At 35.7% G+C, this 7623-nt stretch overlaps 1 protein-coding gene across 4 annotated transcripts in view; it reads left to right on the forward strand.

Annotated features, from left to right (window-relative positions):
- The first annotated feature begins 7054 nt into the window (after positions 1 to 7054).
- The window catches only part of LOC123514300, an 8824-nt gene continuing 8255 nt past the window's right edge, over positions 7055 to 7623 (forward strand). Inside the window, exon 1 of one of the 4 annotated variants that reach the window (XM_045272123.1) lies at positions 7055 to 7537. The gene's annotated coding sequence lies outside the window, so the exon portion shown is untranslated. Of the gene's footprint in view, positions 7545 to 7623 lie in introns of all 4 variants that reach the window. The other 3 variants (XR_006677557.1, XM_045272122.1, XM_045272121.1) reach the window with 3 other exon arrangements.

Here is a 7623-nt window from a genome sequence, read left to right on the forward strand (position 1 = left end):
AGCACCAAAAACAAAGCAGGAAATGAGGAGGCATTTGTCCGCTGCTGATCAGCGTTGGCTGCTTCTGCTTGTGACCCCTTAAGTTTGTATGTTGCTTTCACCACAATATTTTTGTTTACACCCCTTTATTGCCTGCTATAATGAATATCATATCTTTGTATTCATATACAATCATGCAATGAGGATCACCTTGATTCTGTGGCACTGAGTGATAGTGAACTACTATTGAAATAGCACTTCCCTCACCATCAACTTTTCTCTTTGTAACTTCAGTGGGGCATACAATTCTCACTCATACCCAGATTTTGTTTCACTTACTGACTATATGTACACCAGAGCAAGTTATTGTTACATAACTGGATGGGTTTTCAACACTGCCAACACCAACCCATTCTGACCCTTCCTTACTTAATTAACCTCACCATCACACTGTTAATTTTTTGGAGACATTAGTGACTTACACGTATGTTTTACATGGATATTATTTTGTTTCTTCACCTAACTGCTGGAATAGCTTTTATTTCTGCTTTATATTTCCGAGAAATTATAGCAGGCATAGAGGATGAGATACAAATGTGGTGAATGCAACACTCAAACTTAAGGGGTCAAAAAAAGAAGTGGCCAACAAATGCCTCCTACTCAGCTTCTCCTTTGTTTTTGGTGTTCCATGCAAGATTTGACCTAGTGATGTATTAATTTTTTTATTTTTTTATTTATTTATTTTTTTTTAATGTTTAAGTAAGAAAATTCCCAAAATAGCAGACTTTCCCAGTGACCAGGAATTAACTCTCCTTATTACCATTGTCTTCTATGGGAAAATTATGTTTAAATAATTCAATTTAGAATAACATAATGTCTCCAAGAACATAACCCTTGCATTAATTGAGAGTTGAATATATATATATATATATATATATATATATATATATATATATATATATATATATATATATATATATATATATATATATATATATATATATATATATATATATATATATATATATATATATATATATATATATATATATATATATATATATATATATATATATATATATATATATATATATATATATATATATATATATATATATATATATATATATATATATATATATATATATATATATATATATATATATATATATATATATATATATATATATATATATATATATATATATATATATATATATATATATATATATATATATATATATATATATATATATATATATATATATATATATATATATATATATATATATATATATATATATATATATATATATATATATATATATATATATATATATATATATATATATATATATATATATATATATATATATATATATATATATATATATATATATATATATATATATATATATATATATATATATATATATATATATATATATATATATATATATATATACACATACACACACACACACACACACACACACACACACACACACACACACACACACACACACACACACACACACACACACACACACACACACACACACACACACACACACACACACACACACACACACACACACACACACACACACACACACACACACACACACACACTTGATAGGATTATTGATGTGGATGTTGGTTTGCTATAGCAGTAAGACCATTTCCTCCTTATATTTTTTATCACAAATTTATTTGTACAAGTAGTTATGTGAAAGAGATTGAGAGAGCTTATGATTAAAAAGCAGTGTAGTCAGTGATTGTGAAATGTTTGTAAACTCATTGTGGAGGACATACTGTGGCTGAATGGACTGTGGTGAGTGGTTGTGAGTACTCATGATCATAAACTGCAAAGAGTTAAGAATTCAGTCCAATCATTGTTGTAAGCTAAGACCTTACATACCAACACCTTGCTCAAAGGAAACTTACTGTCAGTGAGAAGTACTTACTGAGTGGAGTTCAAACCTACATCCATCAAGTAACAAGCATGGACACTATGCTGAGGAATGGAATGGGTTTGTAGGTGTGGGTGGTGGTATGTCCTTGCTTCTTTCATTCATTCAGAACTGTATAGTGTGACAGTTTGAAGGAATGGAAGAAGGTTGAATTAAAACAAAATGTATTTAATTTTAAATCTCAGTAATTTGATGAAGTTTTGAGATTGTGGCAGTTGCTTGTGGTCGTGTAGTCATCCTTAAAGAATTAGTGTTTGAATAGTTTCATAGGTTGTTAGCATGAGTGCAATTGTCTTATAAATGTTTAAATATAATTTAAACATCAATGCCTGAATTAGAAATTTTGTATTTATCCATGATGAACCAAACTAGAAAAAATAATGAGCATATTGTTTTTTATCATTATTTTTAAATGAATGTGAAATTTGTGTGCTTTGTCTTGGCTATCCACCTTTTTGGAATAGACAGCCTTACTGTATGCAAGTCCTCTAAACTATAAACTGTCAACTTGTCAAGTTCAAGAACTTAATTGGCCTTTAAGGTAGTGTTAGATAGTTTATTGCAGATTTTTAGAGAAATCACTTAAACTCACTTTTTGTTTCTAAAATACGATTATGATGACGGCAACACTTGTAAAGTCCCATGGCCAAGTTCAGTTTCTAAGTACCTTTTAATTAAGTAAATATATGAAAACATTGCGATATTTATTTATTTATTTATTTATTTTTTACGTAGGGAAGAGGGCCAGCCAAGGGCAAAAAAAGAAAGTTAGAAAAAAGCCCACTTGAGCGCTGGCTCTCCAAAGAGTAAAAAAAGTGCCAAAACCGTCAGCCAGAATTAAGGGAGCAAATGCCTCGATACCTCCCTCTTAAGAGAAGACAAGTTGTAGGAAATTGGAAATACAGATGCAGGGAGGGAGTTCCAGAGTTTACCAGTGAAAGGGATGAATGATTGAGCATACTGGTTAACTAACTCTTGCATTAGAGATTTGATCAGAATAGGGATGAGAGGAAGAAGAAAGCCTTGTGCAGCGTGGCCGCAGGAGGAGGGGAGGCATGCAGTTAGCAAGATCAGTAGAACAGTTACCATGAAAATAGCGATAAAATATAGAAAGGGATGCAACATTTCGGCGGTGAGAAAGAGACTGAAGACAGTTAGTCAGAGGAGGGGAGTTGATGAGACGAAGAGCTTTAGATTCCACCCTATCAAGCAAAGCTGTGTGACTGGAACCCCCCCCCAAACATGCGAAGAGTACTCCATACAGGGATGGATAAGGCCCTTATACAGAGTAAGCAGTTGGAGGGGCGAGAAAAACTGTCGGAGATGCCTCAGAACACCTAACTTCATAGAAGCTGTTTTAGCAAGAGATGAGATGTGAAGTTTCCAGCAAAGGACAGACCGAGGATATTCATTGTGGAAGAGGAAGACAGTTGAGTGTCATTGAAGAAGAGGGGATAGTTGTCTGGAAGGTTGTGTCGAGTTGATAGATGGAGGAATTGAGTTTTTGAGGCATTGAAAACTACTAGATTTTCTCTGCCCCAATCGGAAATTTTCGAAAGATCGGAAGTCAGGCGTTCCGTGGCGTCCCCGCGTGATCTGTTAATTTCCTGAAGGGTTGGACGTCTCTGAAAGAACGTGGAAAGATGTAGGGTGGTATCATCAGCGTAGGAGTGGATAGGGCAAGAAGTTTGGTTAAGAAGGTCATTTATGAATAATAGAAAGAGAGTGGGTGACAGGACAGAACCCTGAGGAACACCACTATTAATAGGTTTAGGAGAAGAACAGTAGCCGTCTACCACAGCAGCAATAGAGCGGTCGGAAAGGAAACTTGAGATAAAGTTGCAGAGAGAAGGATAGAAGCCGTAAGAGGGCAGTTTTGAAATCAAAGCTTTATGCCAGACTCTATCAAAAGCTTTTGATATGTCTAACGCAACAGCAAAAGTTTCACCGAAACCTAATACTCAGGTAATGCACTGATTTTGGTCATTTAACAATGAACTATATGACTTTTCTTTTGTAAAACTGAATAACTATTTTTCTGGATACTGTTGGCATCTATAGAGAGCCAAAGGATAATGAGCTGCCTCTTATCAGTGACTCTGAGGGAGGGGGGCGGGTGCGTGTCACATTTCGTTGATGTTTGAAAGTCATCTTTATAATATTATTATGTACTGTAGACTTCCCAAATAAATCCCTCGTGGTGACGTCTTTGTTCCAATTAAATAAAAATAAATACGCAAACAAATCATGATTACCTAACATATATGTAATGAAATATATAGTGTAGATTACCAGTTTAACTAATCAGATATATAATACCCCCCAACTTCCATGTGGAAGAGAAGAAACACCAGGTAATACTGGAAAAAATTAAGAAAACGATTGACATCTAGGAGGCCATTTAATTTTTAAAGGGCCCTGGGGTACACTCAGACCTGATTGAATGATTGATTAATATGTAAGTAACAACAACAAAATATTCTACAATAGTTACCTCCCTCAAATATGACAAAATGACCTCATCAGAGAAAAGTTTCGAACAAGAAGATTAGATTAAAGGAGCGGCAGGCGCCTATCCCGCTGTACTGAAAAGTGAAAGCCAGTGGGCGGAGGTTACGATCGTAACTTACAACTAAAACATTGTCCTCTCTCGTGTTAAGCAATGGGAAATTGACACCTTTTTCATTACTAGAGGAAAACTAAGAAGAAAAAAAAACATGGTCTGAAATCACATTATAATTTAATAAATATGTCAAATAGACTTGTTATTAACAGTGTTAATACGAAATAGCTACAATATTGAAAGAAACACATCAGGCCTTTTCCGGGAGAAACTATAGTAAAAGATTGCTTTTTCTCGTTTATTGCATGACAAGGAGCAAATAATGAAGTAAAATTTCAGTGAATGATGTTTTTTTCCAGTACCCTGCAATGATATGAAATCACACATCATTTTAAATGAGAGAGAGAGAGAGAGAGAGAGAGAGAGAGAGAGAGAATTTGACGTAAATGATTGCTACACCAAGAAAAATCAACCTTCAGGCCAACTTTCACCTGATATACAGTTTATTTATCCTTCATTTAAATGTACATGTATATGTACATACATGTTTGCATCTACATGCACATGTGTATTCACATGTGTACATAACCTCGTTCAGTCACGTTTGCCCCAAGGACAGCTTCCCACCAAAGCTGGAAAACACTATTATCTCATTTGTAGGTATGATTTACCGTCTAAATCTTCGTGGCACAGTATGCCACGACTATTAAGAGTCTTTTAAGGTCACATATATGGTAGGCAGCCTCGGAACATGGACATAAGACGGAAAATAAAGAGCGTAACTAGGGCGTTTCCATGTATTTTCATTAGGCGGTCGGCAATGTTTTGGGTGTAAGGGGAGGTAGGGGCAGTGGTTGACCAATAGCGCGCTGGGTTAATTTCTGTGACGTCATGCCGCCTTGTTATTCAACCTCCTTGGTTTCGAAGGACAAACCATCTAAAATTTTCCTATATCTTCTTACGAATTTCGCCATAACTTCAAAGCTATTCACGCAATTTACTAGGACAATACAGGAATGAAATCTCATAAAAAAAAAGGAATATATCCATATGTAAACCAAAGAAGTGGATAGCATTTAAAAAAAAAAAAAAAAAACCCTCGGAGGCTGCCGTGTCAACTAGAGTTTGATGTCAGCACTTGAATGGCCAAATTATTCCTTAAAATTGACAGTTTATAGTTTAGGGGATTTTAAAATTGAGGATAACTCTAAACAGTGAAAGTAATTTTGGCAGGTTGTCCCAATATGTATCGTAAATTATGGCGCGTGGCTCTACAAACCGTCATGTCCAAGTCCATCGGTCCTAGTGAGACAAAAGGGTGCAGTTCATTCATAAATCTATCATAAACAAATATAGCTGGTCATAAATGCTAGTGATGAATGTTTTACAAAGAAGGGACGTCTCCATGAGCTCAGTGACGTTGAACTCATCCCAAAATATTGTCTAGATAGTGACGATATTTTATTTGTTATCAATCTTTTAAAGTAACACCAAGAGGAGAAACACACTCACCCCCGAGATGAAGGTTATTCAAACACTTAGATATCTCGCCATCGGCAAAATGTAAATGTACAATGGCCATTCACAACCTCCCATCAGCAGAGCCATCACGTATCCAGACCATTGATGCCTTTGTGGCCTTCAACATCAAGTGGTTTCTAATCTGAGCTTTATTCTTGGATCCTCTTAGATATTTTTACACAGCAAGGCAAGTGTGATAACCACGTAAACAAAAACGAGTGTGTGACAGTCAGCAAAACGAACAAGTTAAGAAAACAAGAATGAATGTGGTTATCAAGCAGGCTTCAGTGACACTCAAATATTTCCTTTAATTAACAGATAAGTGACTGACTAATTAAATTATTTCACAAAGACGGGAAAGACAATGCACCAACAGTCACAAAAAATATGTATAATAATAGTAATAACAATAATATTGGTAATAGTAATAATTACAATATTAATAATGATACTACTGCTACTACTATTACTACTACTACTACTACTAAAAATTATAATGATAATAATTATAATGATAATAGTAATATAACTAATGATAATGATAACAGTAACAATAGTAACAATAATACAATGACTAAGGCGTTTTCAGTAGCACTTTGTGGAAGGCGAATGGTCCAGAAGCGTTCGCCCATATAAGCGAACGCTTCTACTGAAAAATGAAAACGATATTAACACTGCCAGACGAATCTCCCTGGTCGCTCGCCGGAAAAACTATTGTACTCTTTAGTCGCAGGATCACGCCAAGCTGAGATAGCCTCATTCCACCGGGGGGGGGTTAGGTTAATGCCCTAGCAGGGGGAGCGGTCCAGTTAGCTTACATTGGAGGTTAGGTTATGATAGGTTAGATTAGGTTATGCTTGGTTAGGTTAGGTTGGAAAAACTTGAAATATTATGGAAATTTTCCGTAGTTTTTTGTGTGTTTTTTTTATGCCCATATTGCACTTATTTTCGCCACCAAAACCACCGATTCCCCACAGGCCCCCAAGCTTGTTTGGGGGGAGTGAGGTGGATGGAGGGGAAGGGAGGGACAGACTTGTTATAAAGAATTACCAATAGTTTTTTTACACTTAACAGATTTACCTGTGACGTCTGTGACAAGATGTTTTTGAACAAGGTGCACGCAGATCTGTGCTACAAAAATCATTTGGACATGTGCATCCAGCCTCCGCCGCATGTACCAGGGCCGTCAGAAAATATTCCCTGCAGAAATTAATGTGTAATGTTTTATTTGAGCCTTACCTTAAGTTATCCCACTCCCATGATAATATCTTTACATTACGGTGGAATGAGGCTATCTCAGCTTGGCGTGATCCTGCGACTAAAGAGTACAATAGTTTTTCCGGCGAGCGACCAGGGAGATTCGTCTGGCAGTGTTACTATCGTTTTCAGTAGAAGCGTTCGCTTATATGGGCAAACACTTCTGGACCGTTCGCCTTCCACGAAGTGCTGCTGAAAACGCCTTAATAAAAGTGACGGGGGAGTCTGCACGCTGTTGACATGGGTAAGTAGTGAGTGCTGTGCAGGACTGCAGGTGCTGTTGTTTTAGTGTTTGTCGTCCGGATGGTTTGGCAAGAGTTGGAATGAGTT

Source organism: Portunus trituberculatus, chromosome 37, assembly GCF_017591435.1.
Source record: "Portunus trituberculatus isolate SZX2019 chromosome 37, ASM1759143v1, whole genome shotgun sequence".
NCBI classification, from domain to species: Eukaryota; Metazoa; Arthropoda; class Malacostraca; order Decapoda; family Portunidae; genus Portunus; species Portunus trituberculatus.